Source organism: Meleagris gallopavo, chromosome 9, assembly GCF_000146605.3.
Source record: "Meleagris gallopavo isolate NT-WF06-2002-E0010 breed Aviagen turkey brand Nicholas breeding stock chromosome 9, Turkey_5.1, whole genome shotgun sequence".
NCBI lineage: Eukaryota > Metazoa > Chordata > Aves > Galliformes > Phasianidae > Meleagris > Meleagris gallopavo.
The window spans coordinates 6,560,808-6,583,330 of NC_015019.2; the positions used below are offsets into that span (position 1 = coordinate 6,560,808).

The 22,523-nt window shown below is 36.4% G+C and overlaps 1 long non-coding RNA gene across 1 annotated transcript in view; it reads right to left on the reverse strand.

The window, feature by feature from the left end:
• LOC104912166 overlaps nucleotides 1-21,998 on the reverse strand; it is a 90,743-nt gene extending 68,745 nt beyond the window's left edge. Inside the window, exon 1 of the long non-coding RNA XR_794437.2 lies at nucleotides 21,902-21,998. This is a non-coding gene — a long non-coding RNA (uncharacterized LOC104912166). The remainder of the gene's footprint in view (nucleotides 1-21,901) is intronic.
• Nucleotides 21,999-22,523: the final 525 nt, after the last annotated feature.

A 22,523-nucleotide genomic window follows, 5' to 3' on the forward strand; every position in this document is an offset into this window, starting at 1 on the left:
TGCAGGTCAAAAACTACACCCCTGACAATACTGCACATGCAGGTAATACACTAAATGTCACATTTGAAAGGGGTAATGCTTTTTCTACTGCTACATCCTCAACAAATTGTAGTACATAGCTGAGTTACAAATTGTAGTACCCAGCTGACATGGAAGCATGAAGGATTTTTAGGAGGCAGAAAACGCAATGAGAAACTGAACAAGATAGACCATTGAAACAACAGCAAAATAAACAAAAAACCCAGCAATATTAACAGCCCAACTCTCAGGAGTAATATGAGCCACACAACAAATCATTTTAGACTGTAATCATAATCTATAGAAAAGTAATTGTTCTGTATAGCTCTGTATTAGAAGATTAAGCCCTGTACACATAAAGGCATCAGACATCAAGTTAAAAATTGCTTCTTTTAGTATGGATACGTTCTAACCTTCATGAACAGAATTTCTAACTGCACATTTTCTTCTCATAAATAAAGCTGAATTCATCTATTTTGTTTATAACTCTTAGAAACATATATATAGACATATCTTTACAGTACTGACATTTAGCTTGCTCATTCTGACCATACACAGATGAGCTAAAGATGTTGAGAGATGATAGTACTAGAAAATCTGCCTAAAATCATGCTGGCATTGCTACTGGGATGCAGTATTGGTGCTCCATCCCTGGAAGTGTTCAAGGCCAGGATGGATGGGGCTTTAGGCAATCTGATGTAATGGAAGATGTCCCTGCCCATGGCAAGGGGCTGGATCTGAACTGTGAAGTCCCTTCCAACCCATGCCATTCTGTGATTTCACTAACATGCTATTCCCCTGGCTGACATGTCTTCTCAATCACCATCCTCTTAGACTACAGAGGAAGACATAGACTGTAAGCTTACTTTTTTTTTAATGTAAGAAGTACTGACAGTCTGAAGTCCCTAGTGAAACTTCTAGTCTGGGCCAAGCTTTCTTGGGTAAACAATGCAAAGGTCAACACATGGTGTATAAATAAGCACATATGCATGCAGAAGCAAGGACACAATACATGAAGAAAATGCAGCAGTCTCTAACACAGAACATAGAACATAGTGAGAAGCAAAGAAGCACTGCTGGTTAAACAGACTCCCTGAGTCCCAGGGCAACCTAAGAAAACAAATTCTAAAAGAACTTTCTTTTGCTGTACACAGCATGCAGATCCCAGATAAGCTCCACATAAAGCTGTTGTATTCAAACTACTTCCAAGTAGGAGTTTCTTAAAATGCAGGAATATTTTAAACAGGGGCAAATGGCCAGTCTGTTTTCTATAATGAGTCACTTCTTGATTGCCTGAAAATGCACCTTTTAGTTTGGGAATCAAAGAAAATTCTGGAATGTTTCTGTATCACCGTTTTCTTAGCCAGAAGGTGATTCTGCTGGTGACTTATCAACTCTGTCTTGTGCTCAGGTTCAGAGATCAGCAAATCTGCACCTAATAGAACAACATGGTAGATGGTCTCCTTTAGCATAGTAGAGCTCAGTTAGCATTAACCCTTCCTGTACAGTAATCAAACAAGTATGAAGTCTTGATTTCTCAGCTGAGAAGGATATTATTTTAAGTAAATTTTGCCCCCCACAGAAAAATCATGCAATTATCTGTGAACCATTTCTGCTGACTGTAATAGGAATGATTCAGATGTTATGCACACTCTATAATCCACTATTTTTGGTGAGGTTTTTTTTTGTTTATTTATTTTTCATAGTGCTTTTTGCAGTATCTTCTAATGACATGCATGACGATTCCCAGGATTCATGCAAATGATACCGAAAGCTACAAAAAACAAGTAAGTGATGGACAAACACAATGAAAGCTGGGAGCAAACGTGTAACTTTGGTTCTTCCTACACTGTGCAACATTTCATAACCAGCTCTGTAGCTTTTTGCAATCCTGTGACACCTTTTAAACTCTAGATTTTTAACTCATGGAATAGGGAGAAAGTGTCTAGGAAGAGGGAGGCAATACAGATGATGAATAGAACTACTATGAAACAATATTACATCTACATATGTACTCAACCTACATTTACCCAAAAGACTGTAATGAGAAGGCAAATTTGATGAGGTATATGATAGAGCTTAGTCAGCAGGTCATTAGTGGATGGCATTTGTCTTTGCATTCCACTTCAGTTACATAAATATGTATTAAGAAATCTGCTACAGCTTAATTCATCAGAAATCTCTAATCTTCCAACTGGACAGGAGGACTTGATACAACATGCTGCCTGTACTACCACTTTTTAACCTTTCAATTTTCATGCTTTTTCAGTATTGGCAAAGAAATCCTCCTAGGCCTGCTCAGCTACACAGTTACCAGAAAACTTGCAAAAGCCTGGCATGTCAAATTCAAATATAAAATACATGATATGACAATCCCAGATTAAAGTTGCAAACTGTATACATGACAGCTGTCTGTAACAATTGTCTTGTCAAGTACAGACATGATGGTTAAGCGTCTATGCTAAGACCAGCTATGGAACCATGCCTTCTGACAGACAATAAATTTCAATAGTTCACCTTCTACATCTAATTTTGCCTTAATTTACATAAGATCAGAGATCAGCGGATGTCAAACTCTAGGTGAGAAAAGATCTGAAATCTCAATTTTCCCTCACTCTTAAGAGCAATAAATATAATGTACTATAAGAAATAATATAAAGGAGCCCAACTCTATACCGTTGTGCCATTTCTGCACATCTTGTCATCAGTTATTGAGCAGAGACACACTCATCGCTCCGACAAAGCTACTCCACACATTGTGAAATAATCTTTGTCAAAAATAGCAACATTTCAATTACAGTTATTAATTTATTGGGGGGGGAAGAAAAAGAACCAAGACAGAGTAACAGTACTCACTGCCCTGACTAATCACTTCTAACTCTCCCTCTCTGATTTTGTATGAAATAAGATGACATGATGACATTGCCTCCCACATATCTTCCTGAATGACCCAGCACCTTACCATGCCCTATAGTTTATTTCCAGTCAACAGAAAATTAGTCAAATAAAGCATCCCTTGAATTGTTTGTGTCATGATGCTAAACCTGTGAAATATCTTTCCTCATTAACATACAGACTGAGTGTTTGCTTTGATAGCAACAGTTCATACTGCCACAAAGGAAAACTATGAGGATAGGAAAGATTTGAAACAATCCTAAGTGAAACCTGAAGGGCTTTTCCTCACTGAATGGTAAGGAAATTGTGCAAGAAGAGATTCGTCATGTATCAGGAGAAGGAATGTAACAGCCAGCTTTTCCTCCAGATTTTTTTCCTGTTTGTTACCCACAGTGGTTATTCCCTATGAATACATTGATTTTTACTCTTTTTTTGTCTGCACAACTCCCAGGATGCAAAAATCCCTTTGCTGAAATGCTGCACTCGGATCATGTGCTGAAACTGCATCTGTTTGATTTTCCCTTGCATTGAACAGCATTGATGTTTTTAGCTTTCTGACATACTTTTCAAGCACAACCCATTTCCCTTTCTCAAAACTGGGATATAAATATTGTATCACCTCAGCTGTGTGAATATAGCAGCCCTTTCCTAGGTCTCTTACCAGCATTACTAAACTGTCTCTCAGAGTCCTGGATTGTTGGGTAGTCCTATTTCAAGGATGATTCTCAACACACACAAGAGGGCTGATGCATGGGTTTTTTGTTTTTTTGGTGTTTGTTTTTTTTTTCCTAGACTACAGATGAACTTCAAAAATAAACAGAATAAATAGTCTTCACTTAAATGTTACAATAAATCAAAAAGAAGATAAATTTCTCAGTTTATTTCTTCACCCAGCTCCACTACCTGGAAACACTTCTCAACATTTACACTGAGGTTGATGAGCTACAGGTTAATCACAGAATATCCCAAGTTAAAAAAACAAAATAGAAACAAAAAACAAAAACAACAACAAAAATAAACAAGCAGAATCTGTCCTTTTTTTTTCTTCTTCTTAAACAGCTTTTTGTTCTGGTTGTGGTTTCCCCCACTTTTTACTAAATAGACAGAACAACTTTTCTTTCATGAAAGCAAAATCTTTTTGTCATGAGTCTGTTAAGATGTATCGTGTCCAAAATCCAGGTGGTGTGTAGTTTTGCCTGTGTTTGCCTGTTAGGGTTTATTTCTTAAGGGCAGCAGTGTGCTAACTGCAAAATCTCCTGAGCATTTTTTCCTAGTACAGGACTACACCTAAGAAGAGCACATGTTTTTGGTATGATTGTTGACCTCAAATGTCATCTGACTTTTTTCTTGCATCTACAACATGGCTTTACTTTCACTGCAATAAACTTAGCACACAAACTAAAATGAGTAAAAGACTGAAATCAAGGAGCAGGACTACATAAATATTTTATATTATGTTCACAAAACACTAATATGAAATCAGCTTCACCAGTTTGGTAAATAGGAGGATTTTAATGCGTGGTATTTTATACAGGTATAAATGCTCTATTGCTTGTGTCTATTGAGCTATCTGTGTTTCAGCTCAAAGTAGACTGATCTGTAAAAGCAGTATAAAGCTATGTTTGAAGAGAATTTTGCCATTGTCTAGGTTATTTACTTACTGAATGATTTTTCTTCCAGCACACTGGTAACACTACTACACCTTCAAAATTACAGATGAAACAAGAGAGTTATTTAATAGATAGGTAAGTAGAGTAGAAATGAACAAGAAAATACTTATTAGATCAGTCAGCCTCAGATAAAGAATTTCACTTGCTTATACAGAACTTTCTCTGATGACTTTCTTTTTCTCAGATAGCTCAGAAGATGTGTTTGGATGAGTCATAGTGCTCTATATCCAGTTTGGCAGACTCATTTTTTCCACTTGGCCTTGCAGCACCATCATGTGGTCACTCTTAAGGAAATAAGATTATTTGGCCTATTGCCAAATACCACCTGCCTGCCATAAATACAGATTAAATTTGTAAGCAGTATAGAATTAGGGAAAAGTCTGTTTAGAGGGAAAATGCAAATAACAAGTGCTAAAAAATGAGGAACACTGCATGTTTTCTCAAGGTCATTCGGTTTCTTCTCTGTAGTAAGTTTAATAGTTGATATTACTTGAGTTTTTTCTGCTTTCGATGTACATCTCACTTGAAGAATGAGAGTCAGGTCTTTGCTTAGGCTTTCTGAACATAAAAACTTCACAGATCTTCACTTCCTCACAATGCCATCTGTACAATAAAACTATGGTCTTGTCAATTCAGTGTTGAACTTTTAAATACAATCTAATATAATAACATACACGTGTTAGGTCACAGATGTTACAATGAGAAATTTTAAATTATACTACCTGAAGTAGCAATAGTCTGTTTTAAATTCTAAGTATTTTCTTCTCTTAAGTTACAAAATTTGATTGAGACATGGCCCAGAACGCATCTTCCCATGCTGTTTCCTTTCAATTTCTGAGGTTTTCTTATAGCACTTTAGAAGATCAGTTATAAGAAGAAGTCTCACATACAGGCTACCAGTTAAATCAAAAAAGGGTGTCTGGCAGAGTAGGGTGACAGAAATCATCCATTCAATACAGTGATTATACTTCCTCATACTTAAAAACTCTTTCTCTACATCTTTCTTGTATAAAGATGGAATATCTACTTCCCTGCACTCAAAAGAAAACCTCAGGAACATTCAGCAGAAATAAAATTCTACTTGTAACAGAGTGCATCTGTCCTCAACTGCAAAATTCATAGGTTAAAATTGATTGGTATCTGGTAATACAGTAAAGTGAAGCAAAAGCAAATAACATTGCTACCACAGGGCGATCAACAAATTCTATGAACAGAAGGTAATGCAGTATTGCCATATTTCATGCTTCTCAAAGCCTGGCTACATCACACTTGGAGTTCTTGGAATAGTTAAATATTTTAAGCACATAGCTTGTCATGCCACAGAATCTGAAGCTGGTTTCAGAACTGTTTTGGTGTTTTACAGACCACAGAATTCAGTGAAGGTCTTAAACTAGACAGGATTATTGGTCCTATCACTGTGCTGTGAAATAACATTTTTTTCTGTAATGGTTTAAAATGCTCGTTGTCCTTTTGCTTAGTATTCACCAAACTATCCACTAATGACTACTTTATGTCCTAATCATGATCTTCATTTATGCCCACTGGGTATGTAACTGTTTACAAAGGGCATCTACTATAATTCTCTACCAGTTCTATTTTTTCCTCCTAAGAAATATTTATCCTGAGCATTATAGTGTTGAACTGTGAGGATTTGCTGCACCTCTGGGATAAATTCAGGATATTGACATCTCCTGTGTTCTCCTTTAAGAGATATTACCATATACCTGGGATTACACAGTCTGACCTAGAAATGGATTATTTTGTGATAAATTCAGAAAACTACTCGCTCTTCAATGTTATTGTATCAGAAAAATCTCTTATATTTTAACATGGAATGAAGCAATCTTATTTGATTAAGAAACATCCGCATTAACATTCTCAGCTTGTCAAGAATTCTGTTTTAACAGCTAGTCTGTGAGCCTGTACAGTTCATCTAGAAGTGCCTTAGGTGTTAAGGATATGAATATTGCTTAGTATAAGGGAGATAGCAGGTCTCTACCCCAGTGAGTATTAGTACTTGTTCCTTATCTAAGAAGATAGACTGAAGAATTGAGTTGAGCAAAAGTCACAGCAGTGCAGGTGGTGTAAAAGACTATTGGAAAGAGGAAGGTCATGCTTTCAATGTTCACAAGAGCACAAAAAACAGCAGTGAATCACATCACAGTAAAGCAGACTCATGTCAGACAATATGAAAGGCATTGTAAAATTAGAAACAGGTAAATTTTGAAACAGACTGCCAATACAGACAGTTGTAATAGCTTACAAAAAAAATCATGGTCCTTGTGACTGTTTTGAGCTCTTTCAGACAAACATCATTACATCATTTTTTTTTTCTGAATATTTTGTTATTTAATGGCAAAATGAAAGATCAACAGGGGGATGAAGAAGAATTCATATTTGTTTCCAGTCTTCAGATACTGTAATGCTATAATGCGATAAAAAGTGCAGTAATAATTGCAGGGCAGCAAAATCTTTGGCTGCAGCAAATGAGAACAAATCCAAATGCAGCAGCTAAGGACACAGAAAATAATGAAGGAATACTGCTTACCTTTAGAAGGGCTGAAGTAGATAGGAATCACCAGCAAGATACCCTCACCTCCTCTGCCAACACTTAAGTGAGGTCTGGGAAGTGGTGGCTCCTGGCTCCACACCTTCCAGTCACTCAGGTGTACTGCATGCACCTGAGCTCCCCTGGATTGGCCCTGCCTTCCCACCAGGTGCTCAATCACTGGTTCAGGCTGTGACTTAGCATTTCTGCTACAGATACCCTTTTTGATTTTTTTCTTCCATATTTGTCTTCAGACAAAGAATTCCACCATTTTTAACAGATAAGCAAGGGACCTGACTTTGTTTATGTTTTACGCCTCTGAATTCCACAGATAGTCTTCAGCACAGTCACTGGAATAACACTGCTAAACACTTCAGTGATTTTGACAGCTTTCCAGCTATCACTTGCTGTTGCTTTCACAACCGAAGATCAGAGTTGTTATCCATAAAATATGAATGATGTACACAAATTGTAGCCTTCCACAAGTTCTCTGGTTTTCGTGGCTGTTTTAGACAACACATGGTGCAGCGTACCAATGAGGTACATACTGCTCCTTGTCTTCTTTGCTGCTCTACCATTATCCTTGGACTGCAGAAAGAGTGGAGGGCTGAACAGCAGAGGGCCACTGTCTCAGAGTGAACATGCAAGAAGCAGACTGAGAAACCGTAATGACCAAAAATGCAAATACTTTTCCTCAATCAGGTTCATTATCTATCCTTTTGCAGAGTCGGACTGTGATAGTCACACTGATCTAGCCTGATAACTGATAATTTATCCTCACAGTCAAGTGAAAATTAACCCCTCAGGAATATTGCCATATCTTGCTATAGTTCATTTAAGTATCAGTTTTAAATATAGAACCCCCAGTTTTAAATGGAAGAAACCCTATCATTTTAATAGGCATCATGGATTATAAAACAATCTCCAACTTAATACTTTTCAAAAGTAGATAACTGAAATACAAGACATGCCTAATATCTTCCCTAAAATTTTTAACATCCTACTACTTTTCAGTTTGAATTCAGAATGTTTCTTGTTTTAATTCTAGTGGTATATAGAGCACCTCTCTTTCCTATCCATATTAATAACATATTAATCCTGTCTTTAGGATTAAACTTTGATTAATCAAAGCCATCAGGAGCTCTTCTGATTTGGAGAGTGTGGAGGGGGAAACAAAATCAATTTTTTTTACTTATTTAAAAATACTATGAAAATATAGAGTATATGTTTATCTAGAATAAAATGCTTTAATACTGACTCCCCACAATACAATCTAGATGGACAGATGTAAGGAAATGGATTTGGTACACATCTTCGTATGTATGTATGTAACTACAGAATGTAGTCACAAGTTGATGTGAAAGAAATGCAAATACAATTATTTTTACCGCTAAAAGAACATATTTTAAATTCACAGTACACACCACTGAACTAGTCCAAGATGACCCTGTGAAGGAAAGGTGTAATATGAGGCACTACCTTGATGGACAGAAATAGTCCTGGATTGACTGATGATCTCCTGTTAACTTCCTGAGAGAGGAAAGATTTCTTATTTACTTTATACTGCTGGAAATGCCTACTCAGATATTGTGTGTCACCGTGAACTGAGCTGGTATGTCTAAGTGCTATTTCAGGGCACTGTTGCATAAGCTAGATATTACACTCAATCGTGTTTTGACCACTGCTAACAAGAAAAATCAATAGAAATTCCAAAATATGATTAAAGCATGTCTGCCCAGGAAAATGTATTGATATACTCAAACCAATATAATTATACCACCCTTGAGGTTACTGTAGGTTTTCACTTGTCTTTGAAATTTGTGTTATTTCTTTTTCTTTTGTTTTCTTATTTTTGGCATTTTTGCTACAGTTGAACCACTTCCAAGGATACACTAAAGAATACTAAATCCTGGGATGTGTTCACATCCCAAGTTACATCACTACATCTGTATCACTAAATTTCCTTGCTTGAATACTCCTCATGTTATGTTTAAGCTTATTTAATCTCTTATAGCTTATTGTGCTATTCATAAGCAAGTTGTATACGTGATAGCAGAGCTGTAAATTCACGTTACAGAACGACTGCAATTGCTGTCACAGTGAAATACCAGACAAGTCACTAAAGACACTACAGTGTTATGCACTGAAGTGCAAGATTTTCTGCTGCACAATGTTCATGTATTCTAAAGCACATTTACAGAACTCTACTCCTGAATCCTGTAGTAATCAATAAATTGAAACCCACTTCTTTGCTGAAGCTATCTTATTCTGGCTGCAGCTTGATCATGCTGGATTTAATATAACATGTATAAGAAAACAACTTTAAACTTACAAGAGAACACATTTTTAAAAAGCAAGTTGTTTAATCTTCCCAGGACTCCAGATGGCACCATCAATTAAAAGCAAACAAACATAATAAAAAACTGTAGGTAAGTTACTGTACGTATCTGATAGTTAACTGCAGTTCTTATCATCTTCTGTAAAACTGTTGAAAGAGAATTCCTAACAGGGATAAAGTAAATAAAGCAAAAATAAAAGTGAAGAGGTCAGGAAGTTCTGATTGATTCTCCTGTTGAAGCTTTCAAAGATGGCTTATATAACGAGTCACGTGTATATGAATTGTATTCAGCTGTCATTGACTTGTCATTGATTTCTTACCAATTTTTTCTATCATTAATTTTATTGCCTTAGATTTTCTTATTCATTATAAGGAAAATATCTTTACAAATGAGAATTCCCAAACTCCTGTTAGAACTATTAAAGCTTGGAGACAATAAGAAATGTCTTCTAACTGTGGAAGACAATTAATCATCTCGATTCAGCAGCCCATAGCAAGCCTGCCTCAGATGGGAGAGCCAGAAGCCATGGCGTACTCACTAATTCCATAAGAGGCAACTCCTTGTAACACTTGGTTTCCACCCTATTCCTAGCCCATCAGAGGGGTGTATCAGCATTATCTGCCTCGGCATTAAGGAAGAAATCAGTAACATCTTGATTCTTGAGAAGGAAACTCAGGAGGAGCCAGGAGACATTGAGAATACATAACCTCTAATTTAGAAAAAAAAATCAAATTTAACACTTAAATGAAGTTGCCAAAGCTAGCCTGGAGGCCAAACCCTCCAACTGTTTTGATCAGTCATCATGTGAGATTAGCTGACAATGAAGCTATGCTGAAAATTAAGATAGGGTAAAGGATATTCCATTTGATAATTCCCTGATTACAAAAAAAGAGACTGGCACACATATGCATGTACATACACAGAGTACAAAGATAAAGTGACACTGAGAGGAGTTCAAGAATACTGAATGATTCCTGCCAACATGAGCCATTCATTGTTCTCTGAGGCTGGAAGATTATCTATTAGACTACGCTTGTCAGCCTCTCAATGGAAGAGGCATCTACATTGTTACCAAAATTATAAAATAAATACCCCCCATTAACTGGGGGTTCTGCACAAACAAACCATGAAGACAATAAGGGCTGACCCTACAAACAAACAACATTTTTTCACAATAATTAACCATGACCTAACCCAATATTGCATTTAACTATATCCACATGAAAGTCTAAACAAAATTTAATGTTAAAAACGTTAAACTGAATGTACAACTTTTTTTTTTCATGGTAGAACTAAACAAGCTACAGTCCCAGACTCTACTATGCATGTTAGGCAAGACCCATTTCAAGCACATTTGTTCCTGAGATAGTTACCAAGATAACAGTGTAAGAAGTTTCAAGAAAGCAGAACAGAATTTCAGCTCTTCAGGATGATTCTAAAATCCTTTTATTTATTTATTTATCCATTCATTTTTAGTGTGTCACACCAGAACTAAAAAAAATTTAACTAGTAATTCTGTCTAGGTAAGAATGTTTGAGAGTCAGATTTAATGTTAACCAAAGTAACTGGTTGCTACATGTTTGAAGAGCTATCTTGCAGTTAGCCTGAGATATGGAATATATTGTTAAAAAGCCTTGGTAAATTCTACTAAACCTAGTAAATAGCTCTGAAGTAAGCAGTTTATATTCCAAGTTCATTTAATCTCTAAAGAAAGCAGGCTGAATAAATATAAGCTTTTGTTTTTGATTTATACAAAGAAGAATCTCTTTATGTATAAACCCCTGAATTGGCATGTTTACTTCAGTTGTAAGTTGTGACAGGAAAGCAAATCTTTTGTGGCTTTAATCAGAAGCATTAGGGCTTGAAGTCTGAACAACTGTTTACTATTCCACTATCTGATAAAACTTCAGAACCCTAGGGAAACTAATTGAAAGGAAAGACCTGAGACATAGACAAGCTACTGCAAATCTAAAACTAGTCAGTCAAGATGGAAATGAGAGTTTCAGTTTACCAATAAATCTCTATCTGAACAGTGGTGTTACAATTAATGAACATTAACAAATAGAAGAACATGACAACTACTTTAAATCCCTTGATTTGTAAGGCTAAAAACACAATAGAAGTTGAAAGAAAACAGGTTTCAGGATAATTTTAGGTTTTAGAATACTACATTGTAAAGAAAAAGAAAGTGTGCCTAACTCTAAGTACTAGTTAAATGAGTAACACCAGTCTGCTAAATTGAGCTTTGACGTATTCAAGTTGATTTAAGTGGAATCTTCAAGGTATTGGGGCACTTAAAGTGTTAGGAAATTAAGATTTATTAGACCCTTATTCAGCAAAATACTTAAGTATCTAATTTAATCCTTCCCTATTCAGCAAAGAACATATTCATTTATGTGCCTGACATTATACAGACTGTTGTATAAAAAAGAGGGAATTTTGAAAAAAATGATCCTTAAAGAGAATCAAATTTAATACTGAAGTGGAAGTAAACATATTTACTTTATTCAAACACATTTCCATTTTCTTAGAGTTCTTAAAAATGTTGCAGCACTCTTTACAATGTATTAAGGAACCCCTTTAAAAATGAAGAATACAGAAGTGATGCTAAACTTTGGTATATTAAGCATGCAAACACTGTTAGCCAACCAAGTAAGAATTCAAAAGAAAAGAGAAAAAAAAAAAAAAGCATTAGAAATCAATGTTTTTTTTCCACATACATCATCAACAGAAATCTTTTTGAAAAAAGTCTGTAAGGTCAATACGCACACTCCAAGAGAAACATTCAGAGAAGATAACACTACTTCTGAGAAGCAGTATTCTTCATATATAGTCCCTGTGGCAGAGATAGAAGAGATACTTGTGCCAGAATCATTCTCTGTGGAGGGCTCAAAGGATCTGCCTGAAACTGAAGTGACTACGAAGAGTTTCCTGGATGTTTTCACATTATGAATAGCATCAAGTCACAAGGACTAAGTGGTACTCATCCACAACTTCAAGAGCCAGATTATTCACAGCAGCAAATAATCTTTCATTTAAATCAGTTTGGCTGAGTATTGGGGTTTGGGGTGGAATATGGTACCAAATTTTAAAAAGATGATGGAAGAGACATGAGAAATAGTGTCTGGAAGTCTGACATCTATAGAAATCATTAAAAAAAAAAAATAGGACATCTGGATAAAAATAATGTACTTTTAGAGAGTCAACACTGCCTCCTACTAAAAGAAACTGCCCCTCATCAACCTAAAGGAAGTCTCCAACAATGTCACCTCTATGAAGTTAAAGTGATCCAGATGATAAAAGTCTTCAAACACTTCAAAGAGGCTTTCAACAAAATTTTCCATCAAGTCTTTGAAGGAAACTAAGAAGCCATGGCATAAGAGGGAACGTCATAGATAAATGATTGGTTAAAAGATAGGAAACAAAATGTAGGAGTAAATGATCTGCCCTCATGAAGAAAAGAGGTCACTAATGGCATTCTGCAGGAATCTGTATTGTGACTACTGAACATTCAAAAGAGGGAAAAGGGAATGAGCACCTGTGTGACAGAAGTTCAACAGTATGAAGTCATTCAAGGCACTAAGGACAAAGAGTAACTACAAAGAACTGCAGAAGGACTTTAAGATGGAGCAGCTGGGCACTAAAGCCAGAAAAAACTCAAAGAGGAAAAATACAAAGTGATGCATGTTGGGCTATTAGCACTCAGGACAAAGACATTGGCAGTTATTATACATAGTTCCATGAAAATATTAGCACACCTGCAGTCCAAAAGACAAGGCAAATTTTAACCATTTGTATAAGGAAAAGAAGAGAAAGCAGCCCAAGCAACCATGGTAATACACTACTCCTTGATATCTTGAATATTGTGTACAGTTCTGGTCCTCTCAAGGAATAAAAATAGACCTTGAAAAGGTTCAGAGGAGAGCATTAAGCATTATTAAATTTATGAAGAGTCTTCCTCATGAGGAATGATCAAATAACTGAAGGCTCTTGAGCCTGGTAAAGAGAAGTCTGAGAGAGGAGTCTCTTACAAATCTGTAACCGTGATTGGTGTTGAAGTGGCCTTGTATCAATTTGTTCATTGATTTTTTATTTATTTATTTATTTATTTATTTTGTATGAGAACTAGATGGCATCAAGCAGATAACCAGGATTCGGGTTCCAACCTATATCATTCTAATATTAATGCAATATGTCATTAGGATATATAACTCTTTGCTAAAGAATATCATTGATGCCAGAAGTGTATATGGGTTCAGTAAGAGTCTGAATGAACCCACAGAAGAGAAATTCTATATTAATCAGGGATTACACTTGGTATCCTGGAATCCTAAATAAAGCCCTAGACCTGAAACCAATGCAAGAAAGTGTAATAACAAATGGAACAGACATCTTGTGTTACCAGAGAAACTGACGTCCCTTTTTTCTCTAATAAGAACATCATAAAAATCATTATCCTTTGGTAATAACTGTCTCTGTTTTCTGCTAAATACAGAAATATTCAGGGAACTAGAACAGGATGAAGAAAAGAGGGTTTCTTATATTATGGGACCTGATAGCAAAGATTAATGAAATAATAAATTAAAAAAATACATTCTAATGGCCACTTCTTTTTCCTTATGACAACCCCTTTGCAGAAAGGCTTGACAAAGAAATGTTACCAAATCAATAAAACTGCCCTATAAGCCTCTAACAACACCTGTACTGTGAGTGGGTAGTTGCTTCTGTAAGACTATTATTTACGCTATTTCAGGATCTTTTCTCAGATAGCAACATATATTGCATGAAATTCATCTCAGGAAAAATAAAAAATCCCAGAAGACTCATACTGATCTGAGGCTATGCTTTGTCTTTCCAAAGCTCCTCCACGGAGTCTGTCACCTTTCTTGTGTAATTTTGAAATTTGATACTACACAGCTCAACCGATGTGCTGACGCTCATAGGAAGAAGATCTTAGTTTATTAAAAGCTCTAATTCTAGATCACGTTATGTATTTACTATGTGGGATGTTCCATCCAAAACAACATAGGATACAATAGCATACAACACAAAGCATGCTGTTGTTGATACTTCTGCTTCCCAAAAATTAAATAGTAGTGGACACCAGAAAGATGTTTCCTTTTTTTTTTTCTTCAACACCTTAATTTACTTTTCCAGAAATCCAAAGAGGCATAGCAATGTAAGTTAAGCATTGCAGTTGCAATAGGTAATACATCTTCTAGATCTTTTTCAAATAGTACAGACACGTGACTATATGAAGTTCATATTTTAAATAATGAATGCAAAAAAAGGGCAGTGAACCTGTGGCTATTATGAAAATGTTTTAAGAATGAAATCTGAAAAAGAAAAGAAGCTATGGCTAACTATAAAGAGTAAGATTTTAACTACTCGCATAGCTGTATACATAGCATACTCCTAATTTCCTATTGTACCGGTTAGCTTACCTCCCTCTCTGTAGCTTAGGGATGTGAACAAAATAGTTTGCTTCCGTTGTCAAACAGTTAAAAAATGCAGATTTAAACATGAGAAAAATATACATAAAGAAATAAGAAAATGCCTGGCCTCACCAGGGCAGAGCAGAGGGCAAGGACCATCTCTCTATCTGCTGGCTATGCTTTTTTAATGCACTCCAGAATATCGCTGGCTCACAAGGGCACACTGCTGGCTAATGGCCAATCTGTAAACCACCAAGAGCCCTAGATCTTTTCCGCAGAGTTTCTCTTTAACAGGTTATCTCCTAACCTGTACTGATGCATGTAGTTATCCTATGGTGATAAATAAATCCTCATTCCTACTTGGAACATCCTGTACTTCAACTTTTTTCCATTTTTTTTCTCAATCTGTCCTCCCTGTGCATCTCCAAGAGAAGTCTGCCTCTGCCCTTTCTGCATCTTCACACTGGGTAGCTGTAGACAGCAACAAGGTCATCCCTTAGCCTTCATTTCCTTATGCTGAAGAAATCAATTTCTCTGACTCTCCTAAAGACAAGAAAAGAGGCCACGACAGGCAAAGATCAGCCCATAGCTAGTATTAAGTATCAGCTCTTCAGAGTGATCTTCCTTTTCATATAGACTTGAATCCTTAACAAGATTCTGTAACAGTAACATAGCGCAGCCCTGATCGTAAGGAACAAAAAGGAAGTCCAAATCATAAAAATAACCAGGACAGAGGTGGTCTTATTTTTTCAAAGTTTTCTATAATAAATTTAAAGTCTGAAAGATGCATTTTCATCTCCACATACTTGGCCAAAACATGCAACTCTACTCAAGACAGCTCAAGGGGCCTGGGAGGAAGCCTTGAGCCCTCTCTGTCTCCCCAGTGTGATCTCAGCCATACTGGGAGTTGAACCACTCAGTGGTCACCAGCACTTCAGCAGCTCCACTGGAGGACACTTTCCAGCCCTATGTCATGTGCCTGCAGAGCAGGCTGCTGCTTGCTGCTAGAGAGGAGTCCACACCTTGCCACCAAACCAAGCAAGCAACCAGCAGCCAATGACCAGCCTGAAGACATCTCTCACTGAAGAACCACCCATTAGAAATCAGGTAACAATCAGTCACACTCCACAGACTCCAGAAGCTTCTAGAAGCTTCCAGAAGCAATCAAAAGCAGCAGTGCAGAAAAAGAAAGTCAAGTAGATAAAACAACGGAATGGCGTTGAATAAGAATGTTATGAGAGCTGGTAGCTGGTAAACCCAAAGGTCTGATGAGCTCCCTGGGTATACACCTTGGCACAATATCAGGAAAGTGCTGAAGAAGCAATGCTTTCTCCTGACATTTGGAGATTCAGCTGTTGCTGAGCTGACATTGTTGGTTGGGAATGACATTTAATAACATAGAGGATTTCTCTTCTGGTAATTCATTGTGTCTCTTGAATTGATTACGCTCTAAGCAGTGCCTGGAAATGCTAGATGTGAACCACATGAAGAGCCACCTCCTTTTGTGTGCCTTGAGTTCTCGCTGGTTTTGGTCTACTTCTTTGATGAAAAATTAATTCCTCTTTGCCTGTTAGAGACCCCTCATAATTTTCTTCTTACTCTACCCATGAGCTTATTGCCACTTACATCTTGTTACTGACTTACAGGACCAAATAAACCTACGACTGCAGGATAAATGTGGGCCTTGAAGAGATCTAAGCTTTGCTGGATAAAGCTGTGCTGCAGCTATGTTTGCTTCTTAGAAAAGGTTCAAATATTAGGTTTTCTGAGAGTCCTGAGACAACGGCTTCTCATCTGTGCAGACATTTCAGTCACTCAAGGACCTGAATGGTGCTGTGTTTACTCCTGATAGATGAGCTCTGTTGTCAGGTGTCACTAGCGTTTGAATCTGAAACATCTCATGCTATCCACTGTTGATCTGACAGATGTTGAATAAGATGGTGAACAGTATTTTTTCACATGGGACTTGACATATGAGAGCTTTCAGTATTAAAAATAGCTGCCCATCTCAGACCTATGAGATATAACAGGAAAGAAATGAGTGAAGACAAGATAAAGTCACCCTAATGATTCATGCCATGTTGTGTGGCTTGGTCAATTATACGTTATGACTGACCGATAAGACAGGAGGCTGAAATATTTTTTCTATGTCCTATCAATGCTTTGTGATCTCTGTATTATACTTTAAAAGAAATTGGTTTTTAGAAATGATTTCTATTAGCTTTTGAATCCCTCCCAAAACCTTCACATAATCAGGATTCACCAAATTCGTCCTAGAAGATGGTTCTCTGCCAGGCAGCTATTCCTTCTTCCAGGCAGAGGTACTTCTGTGTAGCTCCCATATTCAGCCTTTACTAGGGATTCAACAAGCATTTGCTGAATGCTGATCATCTCAAAATCACTGCATAAGAAGGTACCCTTACACTCTGAAAGACTTACTACGCTTGTAATTTTTTCTGCAGATGTATTTCTGTATAAAAATACAGAGGAAATAAATTGTTTATTTTATCTTCAGCATAATAGTCTGAAAAGAAAATGAGAATGTGTAGGATTCTAACAGCAAGGCAACCAACATACTCCCAAATACTGAAGTTAAGAAGAAAAAGAACTAATCTTCAGTGTAAATGTTAATTCTAAACAGCTTTTATTAAATAATGCTGTTATTTTTCGACAAGTATTGATACAGCAGGTATGCCTATAAAAATAATTAGGAAAAAATCATACATTTTACACTTCTATGAAAGAAGTCTTAATCATTTAGTATGTGACTCAAGGCCCAACAAAAGTTAATGAAAATCTTTTGGTGGATTTCAATAAGGTTTTGTTCTGATGTCTCAGCTCCTGTAAATTCCAGCCCCAAGCAAAAGTGCATGGAACAAGGACTTAAGATTTAATTGGGATGATCTGTATTTCTTTCAAGGATACATTAAGAAAAATCATCTGGGTAAAGAATGTGCCTAACATTTTATCTATAGTATTCCACCAATTTAATCATTCACCTGCCTGCCGTATTTGAAACAAGAAAATGTTTTGTCAAATAACTCTCTCAAACTGCAGCAGAAGTTTTATCACAGGTTTGAAATGGAAAGTAATGCTGTTGTTAAAATCTAGTCTTGCTACCACATAAATCTACTGACATTATTGAGGTTGTCCTTCCAATGCATTTCAGCATGTTTTGCTAGATTTATGATGAGTACGCATCAGTGGAAAAACAGATTAGATTGAATGCAAGGTATGACAAATACATTCTCTCTGGCTTTGCTTTGACTGGCTTACACTATAATGAAAATGTTCTTTTGTGTATGTATATGGATAAATAGGTATCACTTGCCCACTTACCTACCGTTAACTGAAAATATTTTAAATAAAATATACAAAAAAAATGCATTTCAACATTATCAAAACTGGGTAGAAAAATATATTAATACTTGCGTGGCTCTTTCTTACATTTCAGTTAAGCAATATAGAAAGACTTCAATTTTCCAGAGTAAGCGCTGAAGAAAATTTGCATATACTCCAGGAAGAACATGCCTTTCTTCAACATATTGCAGAATTCTTCAATATTTTGAAATACAAGCAGATAAGATAACTTTATTCCAGAGATGCAGCACATAAAGCTAATGAGAACACAGGCATGTTTGGAGAAAATTTTGTTCCTTCAGGACTAAACACAAGGGGTAAATGTGTAAATCCCATAGCTCCAGCTTGTAGCTTTCCACTTGGGAAAACAGTATCTGAGATGAAAAAATTATCTTTCTTTTTGTCACAAAATACTAACCACATTTGGTTTGAACATATGGTCACTAAATTCAGTGGAATTTCAATTCACTGAATTTCAAAAACCCATTGATTTCAATCAGAATTGGATCAGTTTTGAGTTCTCAAACTTACTAGTAGATCCGAGCATAAATGTGGCATCTCTGCATAGGATCGTGGATTTAGACATGTCTGCCAAATCTCAGGCTCCCAACTGGATATGCAGTCTTCAAAGCACATTTAGAAATATACAACTTCCAGGTTGATGTCTTCATTAAAAAGCAGCTACATTATCTATATTGTAGCATATGGAAATACGTCATACTTGGATGTCTACAATATGCTTCTTCAACATTAACTTTTAGGTTTGCATAATCAAAATTAATTTCATAAAATTGTTCAAAACTATTCTAGCAGCTCTTTAGCTTATCAGTCTCATTGACACGAAGTCAGTAACTCTGAATATGCCTGAAGTACCATGCTCTCACTTTTCATACTTTGAAAGGTAATATTTATGCCTTCTTGATCACTTCTTTCTCATTCTCCTTTGAAAAGATTTCACTGTTGGCAAAAGACTAGGAAACTGCGTACGTGTTGAGGGGGCAAAATGAAATTGAGGAGGAAGAATTGATTATCCTGAGAATTAAACATCAGATCACAGAAACAGCAAGAAACCAAATCAGAATCTCTTCTCTATTGGATAACTCTGTTCTTATGAACAGAAAAATTTATTGAGAAGGCTATTTCTTTACGGCAAACGTATGAAAATGCAGAAACCTAGCATGGACCTTTTTGCCCTTCAAGAAGGGCAAAATATTTGCACTGATTAAAAATAAATATAACAATCCCATTTCCTGTTGTGAAAATTGAGTAATTAATATTACTAGAGATTCTTTTTGTTATATTGTGAATATTCTCTTCACTATATTCAATTTGAGTACAAGTTGCACTATTTGAGATTCTTTGAATAATTCAGATGCATTCATTGAATCTTGATTAGTGGATCAGGTTCTTCAAAAAGTGGGTATTTATTTTATTTGATGACATGTAGCATTAATAATGTATTACCTTTCTCACAAGCTGCTTTCTAAAGAAAGCAATAGAAATATGCAGGGAGAGAAGATTTCTGAATAGAGATTAAGGAACCATGAAGCCACTTAAGCTGTCATTTTGAAAATAGCCTACTATAACTGCTATTTCTCAGGGAGGAAAAATACAGTCTTGATAATGCAGAAGGGTGAGTAACCTGTGTGGAACAGGTGGTTGCAATGCCAGAAAAAAGCAGCACTGACTTCCATACTGTACAAGACAAAGAGGTATTCTATGTCTTCACCGTGATGAGTATGTGTTTGGAGAACAATTTTGAATACTTTTATGAAATATCTCTGGATTCTCAAAAACTGTGTGAAAATTGCAGTGGGCAAAGGCCAAAGAAAATCTCTAGGACCACTAGTAATATTAGTTAGGGCAAATGAAAAGTAAATCACAGCTGAAATGTCTGAAGACGTTAAAGCTCGCATTCAAAGGAGAAAAAGTGTTAAAAAAAAAAAAAGCATATGCTTATGTAGAAACTCTTTTGAAGAGTTGCCATATGTCTACAGACATATTAAAGTAGTGGCTCTTGAGAAACATGATCAGTCCCAGTGTGCTGTGGGCATTGTTAATTGACCAGGTGTCCCTGACCGCCTGCCCAAGCACATGAGAAATGCCCTACCTGGGGAGACCAAAAGTGTGTCTGGATCTGTGGTCACTTCAAGGGACCTACAAGATCATTGAATCCAAAGGCAAACTTCGGAAGATTAGGAAAACTCCATTATATTTTCTAGGTTCATTTCTGTCGTCACAAGTAAATTACTCTAGAATACAATAAGGAGAAAAAACTGAGAGAACTTAGAAAAAGAGGTTAACACAGTCATACTACGAGGAGTATGTTCCAGGATTTTTAAAATGTTTGTGATACAAAGAATCAAGCTGAGGAGAAAATGTAGAGTAAATGATGTACAAATACCAAATAAGTAGAACAACACACAATTCCTATTTACACTACTATGCATAATCATATGCAACTGAAATAGCCATTTATTGCTTGCCAACATCCATGCTGCTAATTTACCTGTGCACATTTCTAATGTTTGAATGTAATTCTCAGGTCACCTGTTTTGAAGAATTCTACTAAAGATGCTTATCTGTCACAGTCTGAAATCATCATTGTACCTGCCTCAAACTTTCTGGCTATATAAGTTTCTCATAAAATTTCTACCAATGGCATTATTAAAGTTGCTATTTCTTTAAGTTGCTTCCAACTACAGCCACCCATGATCTTTTAGAATGTTTCAGGAAATTTCCTGACTTGAAGGCCTTTCTAGAAAGCAGAAAGTTGACAAACCTGGAAAACAAATCCCAATTTTAGCCTTTTAAGCATGTCAGGCAGACTAAGCCAGCTGCTATTAAGTTACAGACATGTGGCAAATTAGTCTTGAAGACAGGAAGAGCCCACAGTGTTGGCAAAGTCCAGCCAACAGTGAATTAAAAATGGGGAATAAACTGTCAAAACCGGCGGTGTAGGTTGGAGAAAACTTGTGAAACCTGTGAGAATGAGGTTGAAATATGCATAGGATCTACTGAATACTGAAAGAATTTACTGGAGAATAGGTCTTATCACTTTTCCTTTTAGAAATGACAATGCCAGGTTTGTGTGACTGTACAATGTGGATGATCAAGTTGCAGGAGGTCCTCAAGTAAAAGAGACCCAGGGATGTCACCAAGATCAGTCCAGTACGTCCTTCACACTGAAGTGCTAGTTCCCTGCATATAGCCTTCCTTCACGTGACCAGCCAATGCCAAGGACAAGCTGACATAATTATTTCTTGGTTTGTTGCAGTTAGAGGTTATTCAGATATAAGCACTTAAATAGGTAAACACACACACCCCAACAAAGCCAAGACACCTCTTCCCAGTTCATAAGAATTGTCTCATGAAGAGACAAATCTATCAATTTTTCTGTATTGTGGCAGTGCTCCTCGCAGCATCTTTTTGCTGTTGATGTTTCTCCTGCATAAAGGGAAACATTATTTAATGTTTTCATTTGGTTTCTCTATGGTACAGGTGCACATGCCTAAGCACAGTTGGCTCCCTGCTAGCTTTCCGAAAGACTTGTCACAGAAAAGAAAGTGACGTGCCAATGCAGCATTTAGCAAAAGAGTGAAGAAAGGGAAGTGAAAACCCAGCAATTGTTCTTACCTTCTTAAATAGATTCTGTTTTGCACTATAGGAGCACACTTCTCTGCATGGCTGGCTCTTGTGCTAGTTAAGCAAAACTTGTCACAGGAAACAAAAATATTTGCCAACTTGGCTTTAATGCAAAACCTATTCTTTGTTCTTTTGCATACATCAAATGTCAGCCTCCCTATACCCCTCTGACAGGAAGCTGGCATGAAAGACAAAACACAACCAGGTGCATCCTGGCAAGCAAAAACTATTCTGAAGAGCTTAGTAGCCCTGCTTGGTGGGGGAAGAGGGGGGCTGGATTTGTTTTATTTGCCACCGATCAGTCATTCCAATTTTCATACTTAGAATATGGAATACAAATTTTTATGTAAATACTAGACCTTAGAAACATCTGATTTTAGTAATACAAAAGACATATCATCTTAATTTTCTAACTTTCTTCCTTCATCAACTGAGTACACAGAGATTCTGAAGGAATTATCCTTGCAGGTACATTTTTCCCAAAATCCAGCTTAGAAGTCTATTAAACAAAACATACCCCTACAATTAGGGGTGATATATCTGTCTCAGTTATTGTGCCTAATTATAAGTATTATGAAAAATACATTTTTCCTGGATGTAATAGGCAAATACA